The following is a 14,396-nucleotide window of genomic DNA, read 5'->3' on the forward strand; positions in this document are numbered from 1 at the left end:
GCAATTTAAGGAGAACATGCGGCTAAACATGTCACTCCTGGTCTGATTGGGGAGGGGACCAGAGAAAACTACAGAGTCCGACATTGTTTTTGCAAAGTTACACACCGATTCAATATTGATTTTAGTGACCTCCGATTGGCGTAACCGGGTGTCATTACTGCCGACGTGAATTATGATCTTACTGTATTTACGTTTACCCTTAGCCAGCAGTTTTAAATTTCCTTCAATGTCGCCTGCTCTGGCCCCTGGAAGACAATTGACTATGGTTGCCGGTGTCTCTAGCTTCACATGTCTGAGAACAGAATCACCAATTACCAGAGTTTGACCCCCGGCGGGTGTGTCGCCGAGTGGGGAAAAACGGTTAGACACATGAACAGGTTGGTGGTGTACCTGGGGCTTCAGTTTAAGACTATGCTTCCTCCTCACCGTCACCCAGCCGCCCTCTTTCCCCAGCTGCTTGGGGTCTGCCGGGGAACAGCTAGCGGGGCCTACGCTATCTTCGGCTGCACCAGCTACAGGGGCCTGGCTAGCTACGGGTGAATGAAGGGTGCGAAGCCGAGTCTCCAATTCAGTAATCCTGGCCTCCAGAGCTGCAAATATGCTACATTTATTACAGGTATCATTACTGCTAAAGGAGGCCGAGGAGTAACTAAACATCTGACACAATGAGCAGGAAAGTGCAGGAGGGACAGGTGAAGTAGCCATGGTGCTAACGAGTCGGCTACGAGCTAAGCTAAGCTAGCGAAACAGTAAAGAGACAGTGAGTGAATACTTTGGCTATAAATTAGGTAGTGAGTACACAGAAAGGGTGATTCAGATGAAGCACGTTAAGATTATACTATGAAAAAGGGATGTATCAAAAGATTTAAATTAAATTGCTAAGCAGAAAAGCTACTCAGAAACACCACTGTGTTTGAGCAGGAACAGGAAGTGATACTATACCACAGAGCGAGCGAACACCAAGTGACAGCGCCACCGCAATATCCCACATAAGGTGGCATATGTAGGTATTAGATAATGTAATGAAGGTGAGCAGAGATCAAGTGCATATTATGCAATTAATCATAATCGTGATCATTATAGCAACGGAAGAATGCGGCGGTAACATTTCAGAATGGTATGCATCTCTTTGACGTACCCAAAGCAGCCAATACTTTCATCTTCTGAACTATCACCTTTCAGGCTGCCTCATTATATGCCTTGATCTTTTATGCAGTCAGGTAAAAACAGAAGCTTTGCAATGCTTTGATCTGTAGCATAAAAGCTCCCCAAGAACTGACAGCGCTTTGAGGCGGAAACTGCGTTAGATAGACGACGTTGGAGTAAAATGTTGTCTGATATTTTGATGCCTTATTGACCGTGAAACAAAAAGAAAATGTTGACCTCATCAAATATTGAAGGCGATACGGGAAAGTTCGTGGAGCCACAAGGCCGCCCAAAGGTTTGTCCATTTGTATGGTGAGGTTTCACTCACCTGGAAATTACACCGACACGTCCAGGTAGCGACACTGCAACTGGACTGCTGTTCAAATATATTCGGGCCAGCTGCGCTTAAAAAATAATATAGTTTTTTTTCTTTTAAGAATTTGTTCAAAGACATCAATAGTTGTTGGGGGCTTCCTTTTTTTATATGTGGTTTGCTGATATTTGCTCTCTCTTCATGCCAATTGTTCAGACTGCTGTTTGAACAGTTAAAAAATCAACTCAAACTGTCCTCAGTTTGGGAATTACAAACTCATAAGTGACTTCAAAAGCGTTGCCTTCGTTTGTACCAACAAAGAACAGAATGTGATGATTCACTCACTTCTCTTTCTCTCTCTCTTTTTTCTTCTTCTTCTTCTCTTTTTGGACACATTTTGGATGAAGCAGAAACAGAACCCCCTCTCTGTGTACCCATATGGCCATCAAACAGGCTGTGGAACAGGGTACTGCATTATACAAAAACACACATCTATTCAACAGGCAGACTTTAACTGTGTATTTATAGCAACTCCTCCAACTAATATATATATATATATATAGTTTAATCCTCCATATTCACTAGCTCTTAATTGCCCTATTCGTCCCTTCATCTCGACAGATTTGTTATTGTACTTCTTCCTACCTGCTGATTCAACATAGGTCATGCAGGTGGTGATAATCAAAGCTGTTATTAAGTATGTAATGCTCAGTTAAGATGTTAATTATGATTGGCTGTCACCTGGGACCCCGCTGAGAAAAAGAATAACTAGTAATGTCAGGGAAATTAAGCCTCTAGCGAGATTAGTAATGGGTTCAAATCAATACACATGCAAATTTTGCCTATATACACTCACCTGTTCAACGCATATATCTAATTAACCAATCATAAAACAGTAATTCAATGCATTTAGGCGTTTAGACATGATCAAGACAGAAGTTTAAATTAAGCATTAGAATGGGGAGTGAAGGTAAGACTACACCATGTGACACTCTTATTAGCTAAGAACATGAAAATAAAGCTACAATTTAAACAGCTTCCACAAAATTGAGATTGGAAAAAGTTCCCTGATCCGATGAGTCTCCATTTGATACTTTGACGTTGGGGTTATAATTCAGTGGAAGCAACATTAAAGCAGGGATACTTCCTGCTTTGTATCAATGGTTCAGTCTGGTGGTGGTGGTGTAATGGTGTAGGAGACATCTTTTTGCACACTTTAGTCCACTTAGTAGCAGCTGTGCATCACTTCAATGCTACGGCCTACCTGAGTATTGTTGCTGATAATGTGCGTCCATTTATAGCTACTGTATACCCGTGCTTACATGCATGATGTGTCGTGTCACAAAGCTTGAATCATCTCAAACTGGCTTCATGAACATGACAATGAGTTCTCTGTACTTAAACGACCTCGACAGTTGACAGTCAACACAATAGAGCACCTTTGGGATGTGGTGGAACAGGAGATTTGCATAATGGATGTGCAGCAGAGAAATTTGCAACAACTGCATGATGCTGTCGTGTCGACATGGACCAAATTGTCTTTTGAATGTTTCCAGAATCTGTACCAGGAAGATTTAAGGAAGTTGAGCAGCTCAAAATGATCTAATCTGGTGCTAGCAAGGTGTGTCTAATAAAGTGCCCGGGGAGTGTATACATTTTACAGTAATATAACCTGAATATAAGTTTAAGACTGCTAAGTGCATCAGAAGATTTTTTTTTTTTTTTGGTGCATGTTATTTCAGTTTAATTTGCCCAGCGGATCGCACTGTGGTGATGACATTATCTAATTAACTCTTTCTCCAAGGCAACAAATTAAATCATCCATTGAACTCTGAACAACAAAAAATTTAAACACCCCACATGTGACCTCCTAGACAATGAAGCTAATGACCTGCAGCCAGGAGCGGCAGTTTGTCATGACATAATCAGCTTAGCCACACTTTAATTTAGAAAAATATTGGAAGCAATATGAAAGTAATACAAGAGGAAGCACTCGCTGTGACTCCGCGATGAAATAACAGGTTCATTAATTCTGACGTAATTGTGATTAGACATCCTGTTAGCATAATGTTGTGTCCCAGAAGGGTGAAGGACATACTATTCTTTAAACATGCTTTGCACTATGCAGATTCCAGCATGTGTTCATCTGCAGTTTAGCACTTTCTGTGTGATGGTAGAGTACTACAGCAGGGTGTGATATGGTATTACATTAATTTCCTTCTTTCAACAGAGTAGTGCTCCAGATTCAGAAGTATGCACAGTGTCTCTTTAATTGTTTACCCTCTTTCTTTCCCTCTCTATTTGAATATGCATGCAAAAGAAGAGGAGCACTTGTACTCCCAAGGATATATATACCGGGAGAGAGTTTGGATGAAAACAGATCTGGCTTAAACTGGATGGTGCTCAAAGAGGAGTTAACCTCATTTTCTGCCTTGATCTGATTCGAAGTGTTTTTGGAAAGAAAGTAACGACTTTAAAACTCCACAGTAATTTTCCGTGATTATGTAACCTGTGGAGTGTTCAGTTAGCGAAAATATGATGTCACCTTTACATATACAGATAGGAAGACTAGCGTTTTATACATAAGCTTAAGTTCCTGTCCTAGGATTGCACTTTGCACTCTCCTGGACAGAGATCTCAGATGGCACTCATCATGGTCGTCATGGTTTTGCGGTGTATTTCCCAATCCCTTAGTCCAGCGGTCCCCAACCTTTTTTTGCACCACGGACCAGTTTAATGTCAGACAATATTTTCACAGACCGGCTTTTAAGGTGACGCGGATAAATACAGCAAAATAAAATGATACGACCAAGACAAAAACTGCGGTATTTTGTAATTATAATAATAAACGCAAATTCACTGTGTAATTGTGTAACTTTATTAACAGCGTCCTCCTGAAATGCGCCAACAACACTGACAGTAACATCCTCCTCTCTGCCCCTTAATGCTCTCTGGTCGCTATGGTAACGTGTAAATATTTCTTTCAAAATAAGACACACAACTACAACACGGGAAAAGACCCAGGGAAACAGCGTTAACGATAAAAACCCTGAAAACCATCAATTTCACACCCGAGCCTCAACTCTCGCGGCCCGGTACTAAACTACTCACGGACCGGTGGGTTGGGGACCGCTGCCTTAGTCCTTGTCTCTCCCTTCTGAGCAGAGTTCCAGTTTTCCCGCTTTTGCCTCCAGTACATAGAACTAACTCAGACTTCCCCTTTCCCCCAGATCGTCTGTTACCTCATGTGGGTAAATTGTTTTGCTACTTAAGTTAACACTAGTCCTCCTTCAGTCTCCAGTAATTCACATTCTTGGATCAGTACCCACTACTCACCTGTTGTTTACCTGGTTTCCTGACCCTGGTCAACTCGGTCACCTTGTTTCTTGCTGGCACTTACCTGCCTGCCTTCCTGCTCACACCACTCCACGGTACTCTGGAAAAAGGGAAAGGATGGACATTTTTTCGCTTCCACTACTCCGCTTTCGGATACTCACTAGCTGCCTCCCCCTCTGAAACCACTGACCTTTGCTTCTCAAAGTAAGCGATTCAATTTAACTCACACACCTGAAAATACCTACTCCTACTTTGTGTTCATATGCCCTGAATTAATCCGCCTTTCCCTCTGTTTAGGTGGAGTCTCTCCACTGAAAAGACGCTCGAGCTTTGTACCGCTCTGTTCATTCAGACCATCGAGTTAAATAAATTTTTACTTTTGAAAAAACAGACTTTTTGTTTGCGTTTGGGTCCAAACTTTAGTATAGACCTTTGACACAGTCCTTGGACCTGTTGCCTCCACCTTCCACATCTTCTCCAGCTCCTCTCTAAGCCCTCAGTAGGTCTTCCTGTGTTCCTTCCACCTGATGTTGCTATGACTTGATGTACATGTGCTGTCATAAAAAACATGGGTATGACATCAATGGTGCATTAAGGAGAGCCGCATAGTTCAACCACGCATGGAAAATGCCTAAGTATATTTGTCTGGAATCCAGCTGAGTTTGCTTTTAGCATCTCTTTTTTAAAAATAATACGACACGATGGATACGAAACCACCTTTGTGGCTCTTCTGTTCTGTCTCTCCTCAATTTGCTTGCCTGTTTAGAAGCAATGCTTTAATAGCAAAGTTGTGTCATACAGTGACTCAAATGGGAAATGCAGCCTTGAAACCAATTTGCGTGTTCGAGTCTTGTTTTGGAATCAAACATGTGCGCGAACATGAATATCTTATTTGGGCGAGGACTGCGGCACATCCTGCAGGTAAAAAAACTTTATTTCACAAGCACAAAAAACTTCCCACACTGTTTATTACAAATACTATTTTATGACCAAATGTGTTTGTGATAATGACTTGTTGGATGTTAATGTCACGCTGATTGGGTTTGTGATTACAGTGCTATTGTCTTTTAGTGGATTCGGCTGCATAGAGAAGATTCTCCCTAACTATACTTGATTTTATTTTAAAGCTAAATTAAAACCAGGCCTACGATCAGATAATTGCTGTTGCTGTGATTAATTTCCACGTTGTGTAGGGCATCTGCCACCCAAGGTAGAAGATGACATTTAGTACAAAGACTGTTGAAACAAGACAGACAATACACGAAAGAAAAGGTAGAGAAATCCAAAGTGAATTTGGAACTAATTCGTAAAGAAACACACAGTGACCCATTGTCATTCTTTGATGAATCAATCTGAAACATAATAGCTTAAACACTCCTCGTTGGTGTGGTATTTCTGGACCTGTGGATGGAGGAAATCAATGACAGACACTACTACCCTTCAATAGCGAACGTAAAAATGCCATCGAGCAGAACTCATTGAACTGAGCCAGCTGCTCCAGTGGAACTGCGCAGTGTCCGACATCAGAGCTCGGTGGTTGAATCAGGCACCTTTAAGTGCAAAAGTGTGTAGCTGTGTGACCTTGTGAAGCTAAAGCGAGCATTCATCCTCTCCAGCCTTTTCTGATTGAATGCATTCTTGGAAAAAAAAGGTGGTGGGGGGGGGCTCATACATGACTTTGATTTTTTGCAGATCTGTATCCTTTATAAATATTACATGGTGAGATGCTCCTCTAGTTTCTGCTGGCACGTGTTACTAAATCCACATCAAATCATCAAATCATCCCACAAAATGTTATGGACCTAATATGCAAATTTTCTGCTTAATATTTTTTATTCCTGGCATGTATTATAGTAGCTTGATTCACTTTTTAATTTATCTTTATTTGTCTCATGCTCTCTGTTCAGACACTTTAGCTCCTTTAAGACCACCCTCACTTTCTTTGGATTGGCTGCCCCTCGCAAACAGAAGTTGCACAGAAGGTGCAAGTCAAAGGTCCTCTCTTTGACTTTATAAAGATCCAAAAGCTGTAAAAGTGGAAAAGACTGATCTGAAGCCTGAATTCCTGTACAGAATATATGGCATTTACAGTATAGGTAGATAGATCCATCCATTCACTTCCGCTTATCCTTTTCAGGGTCACGGGGGGCCTGGAGCCTATCCCAGTTGTCTTAGGGCGAGAGGCTGGGTACACCCTGGACAGGTCGCCAGTCTGTCATAGGGCTAACACATAGACACAGACAATCATTCAAATCCATAGGCAATTTAGAGTTTCCAATTAACCTAACCCCACTAACTGCATGTCTTTGGACTGTGGGAGGAAGCCAGAGTACCCGGGAAGAACCCACGCAAACACAGGGAGAACATGCAAACTCCACACAGAAAGACCATGGCCTGATGGTGGAATTGAACTCAGTTGCTGTGAGGCAACCAGTGCTAACCACCGTGCCACCATCAGAACTAATTAAGTTGCAAACAGGCAGGACGTAAACACATGAAACTTTTACACTTTATATTTTAGTGGGTAAATGTTTCGATTTCATCTACGGTGATCTTATCATACAAAACTAAATCAGAATTTTCTGTCAAAATTAACACTGCGTTGTATTAGCGCAGACCGGTGACCTGTCTGGGGTCACCTCACGGCAGCTGGGATAGGCTCCACTTCTCCAACCCTGAATTGGAGAAGTGGAAGAAACTGAATTTTTGTTTTCTTTTATTTAAGTCTTTCCCTCAAATTTGCAGCAGACAGTTACAACATGAAATTAAAGCTCAGTTTAGCACAAAAGCACTACCAATGCTGTACCACACTGAAACCACGTTACTTTTTTCCAATTAGGAAGTTTGTGCAGCTGCTTTTTAGTATTTAAAAGGACTGCGTTCATGGTCATATTTGACTGGAATCCACTGGCCTGTATAGTATTTTTAACCAGGTTCTCACAAAGGACAGTATAGCGCTAGGGGAAAAAAGAAAAGAAACTTCTGCCACTTCATCACTTCAACAAATGACCTTAACCTAGCAATGAAAAACTTGAAGACACGGGTCACTTTAAGCGCTGGAACAAACGATCAAAGCCGTCATACTTCTGTTAGGGATACTTTCTTTCATTGTCTCTTAGTGGATACTGTTATATTGCCTCCAGTGATCCTTACATGAATTCGCTGGTAAAGGCAATTAATAAATGATCAAGTATATCATACCCAAGTATAACTATGGCAGTCTAGTATCAATCAGTTCTCATTAGTGCGTTTTCAAAGAATTCAGCCAGTTCCTGATTGTTTCAAGCTAAGGCAATGACTGAAGGCTGTCTGTCCTGCCCTGACAGAACCTTAATATTAATCTTCCTCTCGCTCAGCCCCATTTTCTTTTTAATCCTGTCTGGCTTTTTGAAGATAACTGCACCTTAAAGGGAAACCGAGCGTATCTATCAATTCACATCAAAGGTGGATGTCCGAGACGTTCGAACACCTTGTCCGTCAATAACCGGCAGAAATTCTAACATTTCTGATCATTATTATCTACTGTGTCTTTGTTCTGTCTGTAAATGTGCCTGGAATGCTTCAAAGGCATGTTAATCAGGCTGTGTGTGGAGATGCCAGGAGACCAATTACACTTGTGAGCTGCACTTCAGCTTTCTCATTTCCCTGAATCCTGCTGCTCAAACATGGTTATAGCCCAGATTTCCGTTCAGTTCCGATGAAATAGTTGACCTTGACAAACAGCAAAATGCAGAGAGGAATTGGTAACATGGGCACAGCATGGGGTACTTCAGCATCTCTGCAGCTCCCGTGTAAAGCAGCAGTATCCGCTGTGCATGAGCTACATTGGTTTGTATTTTTATGAGCAGAAGTGCTAACAGCTTTGTTGCTCAAGGCTCGTGTGAATGCAGCGGCAGACTGAATTTGCCGAACAGGCGGTCGGAGGCTCATATTTTCACTGATTTAACCTGGACCTGATAATGCTTAATGGCTTACTTCAAGGTCTAGATACACGATTCTGCCTCCAACTTTGAACGGGCAACATTTTTCACGGCAACTCGAGGTCGCCTTAATCGTCAGGTACCAAGATCGCTGAGTCAAAAAACTCTAAAGCCTTCCTTTAGAGTTGTACTTTCTGGAGAACAGATGCTGGTCGTACAGTGCTCCCCATCCCTCCAGCTGTTTTTTCATTTCGCTGTAGGGTGGACTGAAGAACAGGAGAATCTGTCACCAGTGGAAGCTGCATCCCAGTTGGCCTAAGGAGGCCCTAATCATCGGCCGTCCATCCATCTGCCACCAGACTGATATGCCCCCAGATGTCATGAAAGGCCCCGGCGTGCCCGCGCACCCGCCAGCCAGCGAGGGCCTGTCTTTGCTCGGCTGGCATCGCGTTCTGTTCACACCAGGACAAACTTGATTTGACCAGAGGGAGGCTCTTATGATTGATGATTCCACCACATATCTTCAGCCACAGCAATCTGGCCTGGCTCTACTGCTGTGCTATGCATGCATGTGTGTGTCTGTGTGTGTGTGCAGATCTGTCTGGCTGTGACAGCGAATACGCTTTTTCTATGGGAGGACAAAGAGTTCGGGAGTTTGTGCAGAGGTGTATGTGCATATGGAACAGAGTCGCATGCAGAGGTAGCAGCACCGGTTGTTCGATTGTTGTTTGCCAGGCAACGTTTCCCAAGTATAGTACAAGCTGCAAGCCCACTCTATCCAGAGTTTGTTAAAGAAAGCTCAAAATGTCATCGGTTTGCCTTTACACCCACAGGTTTCCTCAGCTGTGGCAGTAATCAGCACTGAGAAGTGGCGTCCATGCCTCGGTGCCCAAGCCAGAAGCTTTCCACGCTGCTTTTCTTCTACTACTTCCCTTTTTTTTTCTTTTTCCTAAATGTCATCTCTCGTGCTCATCTCCCATTGTGTTCCTCCGGCAAACAACCATCAAGGCACCAATGTTCTTTCACTATTACGGCCGCATTCCTCTCTTTACGGCGAGGTATATGTTACAAGTTAAAAAAAGACGAACGCCCCATCTGACACACAGATGCAGACGAAACTGTGTGAGCGCCTCACGGAAAAACACTCAAACTCCTAACCGGCGTGTGATTAAATTCAGAGTGAGACAGGGTATCACATTAGGATGAATGTCTATTCACAACTTTGTTAACTCGCTGATGTAACAGGAGTATCCTGCATATTAATTCAATATGCAGTCTTTCAGAGCAAATATCCGCCCTGATTATTTGTGCCAAAAAAGCATGAGCACCAGTGGGGAGAAAAAAGGGAAATTATATAATATGTCAAAAGAAGCAGGGAATAAAATCATGACAACAAAAAGCCCCAGACGCAGACCACAAAGAGGGACAGCGGTCAAAAGTTGAAACTAACTAACCCGAGGGTGTATGATGGAAAAACGGAGCATAAATTCGGGATGACAAATAAGGCAAATTGGCACGCGACCAGCTATGGCTAATATGTTGCTGCAGAGATCTTTTTAGCTTTTTGTGTGTTTTTTGTTAAAGTAAACTCGTGTTGTGCTCTGTGCACCTCTCTTGTTGAGACAGCGCACACACGCGGAGGCAAACACCAAAACCTTAATGACATAAATGGCGTGTAATGATGATGATACGGAGCTGGGAGGGGGTGCAGGGGGGGAATAAATCACTGATGTAATGTTTCCGCTGTAGGTGAAGCCAATGCCAGGGGCTCCATCTACTGTTTGCCGCTGAGAACTTCACGCTGTGTCTTCTGACAGTGCTCCGGCTGACTCAGTTCACCCCCCCACCACCACCACCATCCCCCTCTCCCTCGCCCTCCCCTTCCAGCAAACGAGGAGGGACAGCTATACTCAGCAGTGAGGCTGAGGCAGTATAATTTATGCCTGTGAATTATGGATATACCGAGCAAGTGAAGGCCAATATATGTTTTATACCACGCTTCCCTCCATTTATTTTGGCTGGGGTTATGACTTAATAGCGTGCCGTTCTGTTGATGATGGATATCCTGATTTATCTGCTCAAGTCAGGCAAGGCACTCAATTAAAGCGCTTTGTCAGGACAGACATGCCGAACGTACTGTCACCTGTTGTTTATGACTGACTGACTGTGCTCCTGCAAGTCAGCGTCCACCCGTCCTGCCCCGCTGTGATTACTTTCAGGCGTGGGGCAGTAAAGCAATGTGTGTTATTCAGCTCTGTGCAGCAACCAATCGAACCAGCAGCGTCTGCTTTCGAGCTCCAACCGACTCCTTCTTTTTTTTTTCTTCTTTTTATCTGATAATCAGAATTACAGTAACTGTAAACTAGGATACAACCCTATACATAGCAGTGTTTTACGGCTTCATTTTATAACCTCGTAGAAGTCAGGAACATATAATTTCTCACAGATAGACTGAGATGTATATACTATCCATTCCCCTGGAAGCCATCGGCAGCAATTTCCTTCCTCTTTCATCATTCTAAATGCGCCTAAATGGTTTGGGTGGAGCGGGGGGGCGGGGTTGAGCAGCAATAACCGCAACTTTGTGTCAGGAGGGGGATTTTGGAATCTTTGATGCTTTCCCTGGCATGAAATGTATTTACAAATACCTTTGTGGAAGCCAATAAAAGGTTTAATATTTAATTAGGCCTAAGGGCATCTCACAATACCGGGCACATTTCTGATCAATGGTATGATGGAGGAGTCTTCCCTCATTGTCAGTCTGCGTGGGGAGAAAGCCTGGCTTCCTCCTTTTAAATGTTGCTACAGTTACTTAAACGCAGACGGCACTTTGGGGAGAACGGTTAATCATTGAGCATTAACAGCGCGTCTCCTGGAAGGGCGGGTGGCCGGCCAGGGCCGACAGATTCCACTTCGTATATGTGCACATGTGGATTTTAAGACTTCTGACTGCAGCTGATTACCATGAATGATGGATGGCGAATGATAATGAAAAATGTATTTAGGCTCTCTTTGTGCCAACGCTGATCAAACTTTCATGATCCCCATGTGGAAAACAGTGATGTCATGGTGCACTATGAGACTAGATGGTATAATGCGTGGTCTTAACTCCCCGTAGTCAAAAGGTTGGGAAAACTGCCTGATTGTTTGCAACTTTAGGCTATTGACTCTTAAAAGAAACTGAGATCAGTAAAATCTTAGCAAATATTTGTCACCACAGAAAAAGTGCAATTTTATTCCATTTATTTTCCATTTTAAGGGATTGAGGTTTCCACTTACAAAGGTTTGGAAAAAGGTTAGGGATTATGAAGTGTCATGTGTTTGAGTCCCATATGTCATTTATGTGTTTTGTTTGGTTTTTGCCAATCTTTTCATACAGGCAGCCTCGGTATCAGCGAGCTACTTTAGCTTTATTTAGCTTCTTTTTTTTTAATAACCAGGGGGCTCGTTAACAATAGTCTCGCTTTGTTTTGTTTTGATTTTTTTCCTTCCTTTTAACATTATGCATGAATGCTGCTTTAACCATGATACTCCAATAGAGACTTCTCTGCTCTAATTATGAGCAGTGCTGATTGTGAATCACTGCAGCTCGCTGCATACGTTTAATAAAGAAAGTGGCGTTAATTAAAAGCTTTAGTGTTATGATGATGGCCTTGCAAATGCTTTCCCAAATGTTGCCTCAAAGTTTCCGTTTTATGGAGGGAACGTTCCGAGACGCGCGGGCTAATTTGGCGGTGACGTGGTGTCAAAGCACAGCAGCTATAGCATCGGCGCGGCATTACTGAGTAAACCTCACTGTTGTGTAAATTAGCACACCTGCTCCAAGACGCTGAAGCCTTCAGTGTAGTGCTATCAAAATACACAAGGCTTAACAACAGCTGACAATGCTTCGTGACAGCTGTCACAGAGTCAACACCCCTCAGTCTGCCTTCTCCTCAGTCTGCAAGATTTTTCTGTGAAACTTTCCGCGAGCAGGAGGGGAGGGAGAGAAAAAAGAGAGAGGAAGCAGCGTGTCACATTTTTATTCCCTGTGACAGGATGAAACCTCTTCTTGCTTTAGTTTTAATCGGAGAGATCCAGCCTGTACTCTTGAGCCACATAGCAATGAGGCGAAGTGTGCGCTCTCCACTTTTGAGACTTTTGTTTCGCTGCCACTGAACTCACGTCAGAGAGCGCCCATACCGCAGAGACAAGGCACAAAACATATAAATGCCCAATTATAGATGCTTCAAAGCGGGATGCATTTAAAAATTAATAATGGAGGTCATTACATAATTCATGACAGTTAGTTATGTAAGTGGCCCAAATATGAAGAACAGACAGCTTATTATCTTTTACTCGAATGACAGTGGGTGTGCCTTTTTTTTTTATTTCCCCTGTGTCCAATTTGATACGTCACCACGTTCGTTTGGCTCTGCGTGCCGATACTGTACATGTGCTGTACGTATGAAGTATGAACGTTTCTCCTGAGAGACAAATATCGAACGCTCTGATTTTTCTCCATTGTCAAGGTGCCTTCAGCCTGTCACCTCCTCAGAAGTCGACCTTTTCTGTTCCGTCTCCTTGTTGCCTCGATTCAGCATCAAGGCTGCTCTGTCTGAGGTATGAATGGCTGAGGCGCTGTACAGTATTTCCCTCAGAACATAAAAAATAAATAGCAGATCCCGAGGCTCGATGAATTGCCGTCCCTGTGTGCTGCTTTTGTGTTCTGAATGCAACTTTAGATTGCAGCCTCAACTGAACTCCTTTATTGTTCTACTTTAAGTATATATTTAAACACGTTTTTTTCTCTTCAGTGTCCCAGATTGCTTTGTTTTTTATGGTTTCTTACATTTAAAAATAAAGTAATTGTTTGCCTTGCACAAATGGCTATAGGACATGATAAAATTGCAGACAGCAGTTACTGTGAGGCAAATAATGGTCTGCTATTTAGGTAAATTGCCTCAAATACAAAAGAAGAAATAGGGAAAAAAGCAAAGATTGAACTCAAATTGACATGCATCCTTGGGTGATGCTTATAAGCCAAACCTTGACTGGTACGGTGACGTCTTGGAATCAGTTTGATATTATGACAGGTAACTAATTTAAAAGCAAAGACTAAATCACACTGGCTGGATCGTGAACTGTTAGAGGGAGGAGGTTCTGCACCCGCTCTCTGTGCCCCTAAAGAGTATTACCCTGGTAGGAGTCACCAGTAACCAGTAATACTCTGACTACCTACATGCAAGTAATAATCCTGAGCCACTATCAGGATAGACTATCCAGCAGGTCATCTGCTGATTGGAAGGTCGGTGGTTCCATCTGCACGTCTGTGTCATGCCAGCGTATCCTTGATGCTGAACCCAGAGTTTCCACAGATGCACCCACTTAAGTGTGATTGTGTCAATATTAGGTTAAAAAATGCTTTGGCATAGAAAAAGGCCTTAATATGAATGTGCCTGTGAATGGGTGTATCAGCCTTGTAGTAAGAAAGCACTCAAATAGAGTAGTAGAGCATTATGTACCGTATTTTTCGCACTTTAAGGTGCACTTAAAATTCTCAAATCTCAAAAATCGACAGTTTGGCTTATAATCTGGTCAGCCTTATGTATGAATTCTGGTTGTGTTTACTGAGCTCGAACCGATTTTATGTGTTACACGGCGCTCAAAACTCTGTCAAACAATTTTTTTGTACGACTTTG

The sequence above is a fragment of the Oreochromis niloticus genome, linkage group LG3 (assembly GCF_001858045.2).
Source record: "Oreochromis niloticus isolate F11D_XX linkage group LG3, O_niloticus_UMD_NMBU, whole genome shotgun sequence".
NCBI lineage: Eukaryota > Metazoa > Chordata > Actinopteri > Cichliformes > Cichlidae > Oreochromis > Oreochromis niloticus.